The sequence below is a fragment of the Bos grunniens genome, chromosome 22 (assembly GCF_055505025.1).
Source record: "Bos grunniens cultivar Pamir isolate PY7600 chromosome 22, Bosgru_T2T1.0, whole genome shotgun sequence".
NCBI classification, from domain to species: Eukaryota; Metazoa; Chordata; class Mammalia; order Artiodactyla; family Bovidae; genus Bos; species Bos grunniens.
The window spans coordinates 56,607,572-56,620,111 of record NC_141186.1 but is presented as its reverse complement, the minus strand read 5'-3'; the positions used below and the strand labels follow the sequence as shown (position 1 = coordinate 56,620,111).

At 42.1% G+C, this 12,540-nt stretch overlaps 1 protein-coding gene across 2 annotated transcripts in view; it reads left to right on the top strand.

Annotated features, from left to right (window-relative positions):
• The window catches only part of H1-8 (H1.8 linker histone), a 32,330-nt gene that overhangs the window by 15,002 nt on the left and 4,788 nt on the right, over positions 1-12,540 (top strand). The gene's annotated exons all lie outside the window — the stretch shown is intronic.

Genomic DNA, 12,540 nt, shown 5'->3' with positions numbered 1-12,540 from the left:
GGGAAGATCCGCTGGAGAAGGGATAGGCTACCCACTCCAATATTCTTGGGCTTTCCTGGTGGCTCAGCTGGTAAAGAATCTGCCAGCAATGCAGGAGACCTGGGTTCAATCCCTGGGTTGGGAAGATCCCTTGGAGAAGGGAAAGGCTACCCATTCCAGTATCCTGGCCTGGAGAATTCCATGGACTGTATAGTCCGTGGGGCTGCAAAGAGTCAGACACAACTGAGTGACTTTCACATCACTTCTCTAAATGTTTGATCAAATTCACCTGTGAAGCCACCTGGTCCTGGACATTTGTTTGTTGGAAGATTCTTAATTACAGTTTCGATGTCACGACTTGTAACTGGTCTGTTTATATCTTCTGTTTCTTCTGGGTTCAGTCTTGGAAGATTGTACCTTTCCAAGGATTTGTGCATTTCTTCCAGGTTGTCCAATTTATTGTCGTGTAGTTGCTTGTAGTAATCTCTTATGAGCCTTGCATTTCTGCGGTGTCAGTTGGAAATTTCTCTTCTTTCATTTCTAATTTTACTGGTGTGAATCTGTTTTCTTTTTTTCTTGATGAGTCTCTCTAAAAGTTTATAAATTTTATTTATCTTCTCAAAGAACCAGCTTTCAGTTTCATTCTTTTTTTTTTGCTATTCTCGTCACTCCTACTAACTTTGGTATTTGTCTCTCCTTTCTCTAGTTCCTTTAGGTATGAGGTCATGTTGTTTATTTGAGAGTTTTCCTGTTTCTGGAGATAAGATTCTAATGCTGTAAACTGCCTCTTAGAGCTGCTTTTGCATTAAGATTGTTCTGTTTTCATTGTGATTTGTCTCTAGGTATTTTATTTCCTCTTTTGATTTCTTCAGTGATTCATTGGTTGTTAAGTAACGTATTGTTTAATCTCCATGTGTTTGTGTTTTTTACAGTTCTTCCCCCTGTAATTGATTTATCTCATAGTGCTATGAAAACATACTTGATACGATTTCAGCTTTTCAGAACGTGCCAAGACTTGATCTGTGACCCAAGATGTGATCCGTCTTAGTGAATGTTCCATGTGGATTTGGGAGAAAGTGTATTCTGCTGCTTTTGGATGGAATGCCCTAAAATATCAATTGACTCTATCTGGTCTACTGTGTCATTTAAGGCTTATGTTCCCTTATTTATTTCCTGCCCGAATGTTCTGCCCACGGGGGTCAGTGGGGTGTTAAAGTCCCCTGCTATTACTGTGTTATTGTCAATGTCCCCTTTTATGGCTATTAGCATTTGCCTTGTTCCCTGGTAACTCAGCTGGTAAAGAATCCATCTGCAATGCAGAAGACTCTGGTTCGATTCCTGGGTAGGGAAGATCCCCTGGAGAAGGGATAGGCTACCCACTCCAGTATTCTTGGGCTTTCCTGGTGGCTCAGCTGGTAAAGAATCCGTTGGCAATGCGGGAGACCTGGTTGCTCTCCCTGGGCAGGGAAGATCCCCTGGAGGAGGGCATGGCAACCCACTCCAGTATTCTTGCCATGGTCAGAGGTGCCTGGCAGGCTACAGTCCATGAGGTTGCAAAGAGTGTGACACGACTGAGCGACTGAGCACAGCACACTGAGGGGCTCCTGTGTTAGATGCATATATACTTCTTCTTGGATTGAGCCCTTGATCATTACATAGTGTCCTTCCTTGTCTCTTACAGCACTCTTTATTTTAATATCTATTTTGTCTGACGTGAGTATTGCTACCCCAGCTTGCTCTCCTTTTAAAGTTGGGGTATAGTTGCTTTACAGTGTTGCTAGATTTATTGTACAACAAAGTGAATCAGCTGTATGTATACAGATGTCACCTCCCTTCACCCACCCCACCCCTGGAGGTCGCCACAGAGCACTGAGCTGAGCTCCCTGTGCTATCCAGCAGGTCCCCGCTAGCTATCTGTTTTACATAGAGTAGTGTATATATGGCAAACCCAACCTCCCAGTTCTTCCCGCTTCCCTCCCCCACCCCCACCCCCAGGTCCGTACATCCATACGTCTGTGTCTCTGTTCCTGCCCTGCACATAGGTTCATCTGTACCGCTTTTCCCAGACTCCACACATATGCATTAAGACACAATACTTGTTTTTCTCTTTTTGACTAACTTCACTATGACAGTCTCTGGCTCCGTTCATTTATTTACAAATGACTCAATTTCATTGCCTTTTATGGCTGAGTGATATTCCATTGTGTGTGTGTATACACACATACCAGATATTCATCCATTCATGTGTCAATGTATATTTAAGTTCCTTCCATGTCCTGGCTATGGTAAAGAAGAAAATGAAGTCGCTCAGTCGTGTCTGACTATTTGCGACTCCATGGACTGTAGCCTGCCAAGCTCCTCATCCATGAAATTTTTCCAGGCAAGGATGCTGGAGTGGGTTGCCATTTCCTTCTCCAGAGGATCTTCCGGACCCAGGGATCGAACCCAAGTTTCCCACACTGCTGGCGGACTCTTTATCGTCTGAGCCACCAGGGAAGCCCAAAGTGAAAGTGAAAGTTGCTCAGTCATGTCTGACTCTTTGCAACCCCATAAACTGTATAGTTAGTTCATGGAATTCTCCAGGCCAGAATACTGAAGTGGGTAGCTGTTCACTTCTCCAGGGGATATTCCCAACCCAGGGTTCGAACCCAGGTCTCCCTCATTGCAGGTGGATTTTTTTTTTTAAACCAACTGAGCCATTAGGGAAGCCCAAGAATGCTGGAGTGGGTAGCCTATCCCTTCTCCAGTGGATCTTCCCAACTAAGGGATAGAACCCAGGTCTCCTGCCTTGCAGGTGGATTCTTTCCTATCAGAACTATCAGGGAAGCCTTGGCTATTATCAAGAATACTGCAGTAAACATCGCAGTGCGTGTGTCTTTTTGAATTAAGGTTTTTTTTTCATGGTGTATGCCCGGTAGTGGGATCCCTGGATTATATGGTAGTTCTATTTTTAATTTTTTAAGGAACCTCCATGCTGTTTTCCGTACTGGCTGTATCAGTTTACATTCCCACCAACAGTGTACCCTCTCCAGCATTTATTGTTTGTAGATTTTTTTTTTATAATAGCCATTCTGACCAGTTTGAAGTAATATGTCATTGTAGTTTTGATTTGCATTTCTCTAATGATTAGTGAAGTTGAGCATATTTTCATGTGCTGCTTGATCATCTGTATGTCTTCTTTGGGGAAATGTCTATTTAGGTCTTCTATCCATTTTTTTATTGGATTGTTTTTTTGATATGGAGCTGCATGAGCTGTTTGTATATTTTGGAGTTTAATCCCTTGTCAGTTGCTTCATTTGTAGATATTTTCTCTGATTCTCAGGGTTGTCTTTTTGTTTTGTTTATGGTTTCCTTTGCTGTGAAACAGCTTTTAAGTTTAATTAAGCCCCATTTATTTATTTTTATTTTAAAAAATTTATTAGCGTATAGTTGCTTTAGAATGTTGTGTTAGAATGTTAGAATGTTTAGAATGTTACTGTTCTACTGTACAGTAAAGTGAATCAGGGGTGTGTGTGTGTGTGTGTGTGTATCTTCTTTGGATTTTCTTCTCATTTAGGTCATCACAGAGCATTGAGTGACGTTCCTTGCGCTATGCAGTTGGTTCTCTACACTCTCCCGATTCATCCCATTCCCCGCTACCCCCTTGGTATCCGTACATTTGTTCTTTATGTCAGTGTCTCTGTTTCTGCTTTGTAAATAAGATCCTCTGTACAAAATTTTTTCAGACTCCACACATGCGTTAATATATGGTATTTGTTTTTCTCTGACTTCACTCTATGACAGTCCCTGGCTCCATCCACGTCTTTACAAATAACCCAATTTCATTCCTTTTTATGGCTGAGTAATATTCCGTCAAAAAAGATCTTGCTGTGATTTATGTCACATAGTGTTCTGCCTGTGTTTTCCTCTAAGAGTTTTGTAGTTTCTGGCCTTATAATCCATCTTGACTTTAATTTGCATATAGTGTTAGGGGGTGTTCTAATATTCTTTTTCATGTAGCGGTCCAGTTTTCCCAGCACCACTTGTTGAAGAGACTGCCTTTTCTCCATTGTATATTCTTGCCACATTTGTCATAAATTAGGTGACCGTAGGTGCATGGGTTTATTTCTGGGTTTTCTATTCTGTTTCATTAATCAATATTTCTCCTTTTGTGCCATACCATATACTCGATGGACGTGAGTCTGAGTGAACTCCGGGAGTTGGTGATGGACAGGGAGGCCTGGTGTGCTGCGATTCATGGGGTCGCAAAGAGTCGAACACAACTGAGCGACTGAACTGAACTGAATATACTGTCTTGATTGCTGTAGCCCTATAGTATAGTCTAAAATCAGGGAGCTTGATTCCTCCAGCTCTATTTCTTTCTTTTTTTTTTTTTAATACAAATTATAAATTGTTTTGTTCTAATTCTGTGAAAAATGCCATTGGAAATTTGATAGGGATTGCACTGAATCTGTAGATTGCTTTGGGCAGTGTTGTCGTTTCTACAGTATTGGTTCTTCTAACCCAAGAATGTGGTGTATCTATTTGTTTGTGTCATGTTTGACTTCTTTTATCAGTGTCATCTTAGAGTTTTCCAAAAGTGTGTCTTTTTCCTCCTTAGGTAGTTTTTTTTTTTTTTTTTTTCTTGCTATTTTATTCTTTTTGTTTCAATGGTCAATGGGATTGGTTTCTTAATTTCTCTTTCTGATCTTTCATTGTTAGCACACAAGAATGCAAGAGATTTCTGGGTATTCATTTTGTATCCTGCAACAGGACCAATTTCATTGAGCTCTGATAGTTTTCTGGGGGCATCTTTAGAATTTTCTATGTATAGTATCTGTCATCTGCAAACAATGAAAGTTTTACTTTTCCAATTTGAGTTTCTTTTATCTATTCTTCTTCTGTAATTGCTGTAGCTAGGACTTCCAAAATTATGTTGAATAGTGTTTAGAGTCAGCTTCCTTATCTTAATCTTAGAGAAAATGCTTTTACGTTTTCACCATTGAAAATGACGTGTTCTGTGGGTTTTGTCATTTATGGCTTTTATTATGTTGAGGTAAGTTTCCTCTATGCCTACTTTCTAAAGTTTTTTTTTTTTTATCATAAATGGGTGTTTTGAATTTTGTGAAAGTGTTTTGTGTCTATTGATATTATCATGTTTTTATTCTTCAATTTATTAATGTGATGTATCACACTGGTTGGTTTGTGGATATTGAAGAATCCTTGCATCATTGTATGAAATCTCACCTGATTATGGTTTATGATCATGTAATGTGTTGTTGGATTCAGTTTGCTAGTATTTGTTGAGGATTTTTATGTCTGTGTTCATCAGTGATATTGGCTTGTCATTTTCTTTTATTGTGGTGTCTTTGGCTGATTTTGGAATTAGGGTAATGGTGACCTCATAGAATGAGTTTGTGAGTGTTCCTTCTTCCACATATTTTTGTAAGAGTTTCAGAAGAATAGGTGTTAACTCTTCTCTAAATGTTTGATCAAATCCACAGCCATCTGGTTCTGGACTTTTGTTTGTTGAAAGATTTTACATTACAGTTTCAACTTCATGACTTGCAATGGGTCTGTTGATATCTTCTGTTTCTTGCAAGTTCAGTTGTACCTTTCTTAGGATTTGTGCATTTCTCCTGGTTGTCCAATTTATCACCTTAGAGTTGCTTGTAGTAATGTCTTATGAGCCTTTGTGTTTCTACAGTGTCAGTTGTCATTTCTCCTTTTTCATTTCTAGTTTTATTGATTTGAGTCCTCTCCCCTTTTTTTTCTTGATGAGTCTCTGTGAAAGTTTACCAATTTCAATTATCTTTTCAAAGAACCAGCTTTTAGTTTCATTGATTTTTTTTGCTATTGTCTTCATTCCCATTTCATTTATTTCTGCTCCAATTTTTATGATTTCTTTCCTTCCACTAACTTTGCGTTTTGTTTCTTCTTTCTCTAGTTGCTTTAGGTATAAGGTTAGGTTGTTTTTTTTTAATTTATTTTTTAATTGAAGGATAATTGCTTTACAGAATTTTGTTGTTTTCTGTCAAACCTCAACATGAATCGGGAGGGTTAGGTTGTTTATGTGAGAGTTTCTTGTTTCTTGAGCTAGGATTAAAGTGCCTTATATACCCTTTTAGAACTGCTTTTGCTACATCCCACAGGTTTTGGGGGGTAGATTTTGTGTTGCTGTGTTTGCACTGTGATTTCTTTTAATGTATTTTTTCTTTCCTCTTTGATTTCTTCAGTGATCTGTTGGTTATTTACTGGTGCATTGTTTAGCTTCTGTGTGGTTTTTTGCTTTTTTTTTTTTTAATGTAATTTCTAATCTCATAGTGTTGTGATTGGAAAAGATGCTTGATACAATTTCAGTTTTTTTAAAATTTACCAAGGCAGAAAGTGAAGAGGAACTAAAAAGCCTCTGGATGAAAGTGAAAGTGGAGAGTGAAAAAGTTGGCTTAAAGCTCAACATTCAGAAAACGAAGATCATGGTATCCGGTCCCATCACTTCATGGGAAATAGATGGGGAAACAGTGGAAACAGTGTCAGACTTTATTTTGGGGGGCTCCAAAATCACTGCAGATGATGACTGAAGCCATGAAATTAAAAGACACTTACTCCTTGGAAGGAAAGTTATGACCAACCTAGATAGCATATTGAAAAGCAGAGACATTACTTTGCCAACAAAGGTCCGTCTAGTCAAGGCTATGGTTTTTCCTGTGGTCATGTATGGATGTGAGAGTTGAACTGTGAAGAAGGATGAGTGCCAAAGAATTGATGCTTTTGAACTGTGGTGTTGGAGAAGACTCCTGAGAGTCCCTTGGACTGCAAGGAGATCCAACAAGTCCATTCTGAAGGAGATCAGCCCTGGGATTTCTTTGGAGGGAATGATGCTAAAGCTGAAACTCCAGTACTTTGGCCACCTGATGCGAAGAGTTGACTCATTGGAAAAGACTCTGATGCTGGGAGGGATTGGGGGCAGGAGGAGAAGGGGACGACAGAGGATGAGACGGCTGGATGGCATCACTGACTCGATGGACGTGAGTCTGAGTGAACTCCGGAAGTTGGTGATGGACAGGGAAGCCTGGCGTGCTGCGATTCATGGGGTCGTGAAGAGTCAGACACGACTGAGCGACTGAACTGAACTGAACTGATTTGTGACCCAAGACACAATCTATCCTGGAGAATGTTCTATGTGCATTTGAGAAGAAAGTATATTCTGTTGCTTTCGGATGGAATGTCCTATAAATATCAATTAAATCTATCTGGTCTCTTGTGTCTTTTCATGCTTGTGTTTCCTTAATTTTCTGTCGGGATCATATATTCATTGGTGTGAGTAGGGTGTTCATTTCCCCTGCTATCATTGTGTTACTGTCAATTTCCTCTTTTATGGGTGTTTGACGTGTGTACTGAGGTGCTCCTAAGTTGGGTGCATCAGATCAGATCAGATCAGTCGCTCAGTCGTGTCTGACTCTTCGCGACCCCATGAATCACAGCACGCCAGGCCTCCCTGTCCATCACCAACTCCCAGAGTTCACTGAGACTCACGTCCATTGAGTCAGTGATGCCATCCAGCCATCTCATCCTCTGTCGTCCCCTTCTCCTCCTGCCCCCAATCCCTCCCAGCATCAGAGTCTTTTCCAGTGAGTCAACTCTTCGCATCAGGTGGCCAAAGTACTGGAGTTTCAGCTTTAGCATCATTCCTTCCAAAGAAATCCCAGGGCTGATCTCCTTCAGAATGGACTGGTTGGATCTCGTTGCAGTCCAAGGGACTCTCAAGAGTCTTCTCCAACACCACAGTTCAAAAGCATCAATTCTTCGGCGCTCAACCTTCTTCACAGTCCAACTCTCACATCCATACATGACCACAGGAAAAACCATAGCCTTGACTAGACGGACCTTTGTTGGCAAAGTAATGTCTCTGCTTTTGAATATGCTATCTAGGTTGGTCATAACTTTCCTTCCAAGGAGTAAGTGTCTTTTAATTTCATGGCTGCAGTCATCATCTGCAGTGATTTTGGAGCCCCCCAAAATGAAGTCTGACACTGTTTCCCCATCTATTTCCCATGAAGTGATGGGACTGGATGCCATGATCTTCGTTTTCTGAATGTTGAGCTTTAAGCCAACTTTTTCACTCTCCACTTTTACTTTCATCAAGAGGCTTTTGAGTTCCTCTTCACTTTCTGCCATAAGGGTGGTGTCATCTGCATATCTGAGGTTATTGATATTTCTCCCGGCAATCTTGATTCCAGCTTGTGTTTCTTCCAGTCCAGCGTTTCTCATGATGTACTCTGCATATAAGTGAAATAAGCAGGGTGACCATATATAGCCTTGACGAACTCCTTTTCCTATTTGGAACCAGTCTGTTATTTACAATTGTTATATCTTCTTTTGGAATTGATCCCTTGATCATTATGTTGTGTCCTTCCTTGTCTCTTGCAACAGTCTTTATTTTAACATGTATTTTGTCTGATAAGAGGATAGCTCCTCCAGCTTTCTTTTGATTTCCATCTGGATGGAGTATCTTTTTCCATTCCCTCACTTTCAGTCTATATGTGTCCCTAGATCTGAAGTGTGTTTCTTATAGACCAGCTTATAAAGTGGATATTGTTTTTATATCCATTCAGCCAGCCTGTGTCTTTAGTTGGAGCACTTAATCCATTTACATTTAAAGTAATTATTGATATCTGTATTCCTGTTGCTGTTTTCTTTATTGTTTGGATTTTTGGTTGTTGGTCTTCTTTCTTCCCTCTTTTATCTCTTGTGGTTTGATGACTAGTGTTGTGGGTTTTTGTTCTTTTGTTTGTTTTTACCTACACTGGGTCTTCACTGCTGTGTGAGGGCTGTCTCCAGTTGCGCTGAGTGGGGCCACTCTCTAGCTGTGGGGTCTGGACTCCTCACTAGAGTGGCTGCTCTCACTGTGGAGCACAGGCTTTAGGGTGATGGGTTCAGTACTTGTCATGCACGGGCTTAGTTGCCTCACAGCATGTGGGATTTTCACGTCCCAGCAATCAAACCTATGTGTCCTGCCTTGGCAGGTGGATTCTTGACCACTGAGCCACTAGGGAAGCCCCCTCTTGTTGTGTTTGGGTGACTTTTCCTTTTGTATGTGTGTATCTATTGTAGTTTTTTGTTTTGTATTAATAGTTCCCATGAGATTTTGATACAGCAATCTGTATATGTACAAAGTTCTATTTTTCCATTTTAATATGTGAGATATATATATATATATATATATATATATATATATATGGGCTTCCCTGGTGGCTCAGTGGTAAAGAATCTGCCTGCAGTGCAGGAGTCCTAGGAGATGCTGGTTTGATCCCTGGGTCAGGACGATCCCCTGGAGAAGGAAATTGCAACCCACTCCGGTATTTTTGCCTGGAGAATTTCTTGGACAGAGGGGCCTGGTGGGCTACAGTCCTTGGAATTGCAAAGAATCAGACACAGTTGAGCGACTGAACACATCTGCCTTCATATATGTGTATTAATATTAGCTACTTGATTCCTTTTCTGAGTCTTCAGTTTTTAGATATTGGTTAGAAATCAACATTTCTAATCACCATGTTTAAATTAGGTTTCATATTTAAACCACTTTTCTGTGCTTTATGGTGACTGACAGCTTCTAACACTGTCTCCCTCCTCACCTGGATCCTACTCTTTTTTGCAACAATTTAAAAATAGCGGCTTATTGGGATATCTCAGTAAATCACAGAGCATGCAGTTCGCCCACTTAAAGTGTGCAGTGGCTTTTAGCACATTCACAGTTGTGGCCCGTCTCTACTGCGAATGTTAGAATATTTTCATCTCCTCTAAATAAAAACCTGTACCCAGTGGTAGTCACTCACCGTCTCCACCCGCCTCCCAGCCCCTAGCAACCACGAGTCTACTTTTTGGCTCCGACTTGCCCGTTCCTGACATTTCATATCAGCTACATTATACAACATGTGACTTTTTTGTGACTAACTTCTTTCACTCTGCCTCATCTTTTCAAGGGAGTTCCTCATTCCTCCTGTTGGCTGTGTGACGTTCTGGCTGTACTGAGTCTTGTTTATCCATTCACCTGTTTATGCACTTTGGGGTTGCTTCTGCTTTTGAACTATTATAAATAATGTAAGGAGCTTCCCTGGTGGCTCAGTCCATAGAGAATCCACCTGCAAATCAGGAGACAAAGCGGGAGACGCAGGTTCGATCCCTGAGTCAGGAAGATCCCCTGGAGGGGCAACCCTCTCCAGTATCCTTGCCTGGGAAATCCCATGAACAGAGGAGTCCATGGGGCCATAAGAGTCGGACTCGACTTAGTGACTAAACCAAAAATAATGCTTCTATGAACATTTGTACGTATATTTTTGTGTGGACATATATTTTATTTTCTCCTGGGTATATACCCAAGAGTGAAATTCTTTTCTTGTTATGATGAAAGCTTTCAAAAGGACACAAAAGCAGGCTGATGGTATGGTGCCAGCCCTGCCCCCACAGCCCCATGCACCCATCAGTCAACTTCAGCAGCTAACAGCTCGTGGTTACCCTTGTTCCACCACTGCGTTATTTCAGAGTAAGTGCCACGCTTATCATTTCATCTGTAAACTGTTCGGTATTTATCTCTAAAAGATGAGAATCTCTTAAAATAATTGCACTGCCATCAGCACACCGGAAGCAATATCATCCTTCAGTTCAGTCCAGTCGCTCAGGCGTGTCCGACCCTTTGCGACCCCATGAATCGCAGCATGCCAGGCCTCCCTGACCATCACCAACTCCCGGAGTTCACTCAAAGTCACGTCCATTGAGTCGGTGATGCCATCCAGCCGTCTCATCCTCTGTCGTCCCCTTCTCCTCCTGCTCCCAGTCCCTCCCAGCATCAGAGTCTTTTTCCAATGAGTCAACTCTTCATATCAGGTGGCCAAAGTACTGGAGTTTCAGCTTTAGCATCATTCCTTCCAAAGAAATCCCAGGGCTGATCTCCTTCAGAATGGACTGGTTGGATCTCCTTGCAGTCCAAGGGAGTCTCAAGAGTCTTCTCCAACACCACAGTTCAAAAGCATCAATTCTTCGGTGCTCAGCCTTCTTCACAGTCCAACTCTCACATCCATACATGACCACAGGAAAAACCATAGCCTTGACTAGACGGACCTTTGTTGGCAAAGTAATATCTCTGCTTTTGAATATGCTATCTAAGTTAGTCATAACTTTCCCTCCAAGGAGTAAGCGTCTTTTAATTTCATGGCTGCAGTCACCATCTGCAGTGATTTTGGAGCCCAAAAAAATAAAGTCTGACACTGTTTCCACTGTTTCCCCATCTATTTCCCATGAAGTGAGGGGACCAGATGGCATGATCTTCATTTTCTGAATGTTGAGCTTTAAGCCAACTTTTTCACTCTCCACTTTCACTTTCATCAAGAGGCTTTTTAGTTCCTTTTCACTTTCTGCCATAAGGGTGGTGTCATCTGAGATTATTGATATTTCTCCTGGCAATCTTGATTCCAGCTTGTGCTTCCTCCAGCCCAGCATTTCTCATGATGTACTCTGCATAGAAGTTAAATAAGCAGGGTGACAATATACAGCCTTGGTGTACTCCTTTTCCTATTTGGAACCAGTCTGTTGTTCCACGTCCAGTTCTAACTGTTGTTCCATGTCCAGTTCTAACTGTTGCTTCCTGACCTGCATATAGGTTTCTCAAGAGGCAGGTCAGGTGGTCTGGTATTCCCATCTCTTTCAGAATTTTCCAGTTTATTGTGATCCACACAGTCAAAGGCTTTGGCATAGTCAATAAAGCAGAAATGGATGTTTTTCTGGAACTCTCTTGCTTTCAAATATCCCAGTGTCCACATGTGTCTAGTTGCCTTTTCTGCCCCCAGTCACATTGTTCAGATCATACTCTGAGTCTGAGCAAGGCCCCTACGTTTGCCTCTGGTTGAAGGGTCTCGTAGGATCTTTCCTTTTTGGGGCCTTTCCCACGTTTATTTTTCCTCCTTACTTATTTGTAGGAGGCACTGGATCACGTGTCCTGGAGAGTTCCTCATATCTGGGTTTTACTGATTTCATGTGGCCCTTGCATTTCCTGTAAAATGTTAGATCTAGACAACTGGCCTGGTGTAGGGTTTTTGTTTTTTTGAGTTATTTTGGCGCACTGGGTCTTGGTTACAGCGTGTGAGCTCCTCATTGCTGCGGCTTCCTGACGCGGGCACAGGCTCTGGGACACGGGCTTCCGAGGTTGTGGACGCAGCTCTGAGGCCCCGGGGCGCGTGGCATCTTACTGCCCAGAACAGAGGCCGAACCCGTGTCCCCTGCACTGGCAGGTGGCCTCTTAACCCTGGGTCACCAGGGAGGGGATCCCAGTGTTGTTTACTAAAAGGACCCTTTAACGTTTCTTAATAAGCCTTCTTGGAGGGCTGTTGTGTGCCCAGCCCCACGGTGGGCCCCGGGAGACTGTGGCTGGTCAAGATCAGGGGTGGGTGGGGCTGGGGGAATGCATACGTGAGTCCCTGGGCTGCTTGCCCACCGGCCACAGGGACTGGCCAGCACCCAGCTGGTGCTTCCCTGGGCACGTTTGTCAGCTGGGGGCCTGGGGGCGGTCTGGGCCCTGGGTGAAGTCCT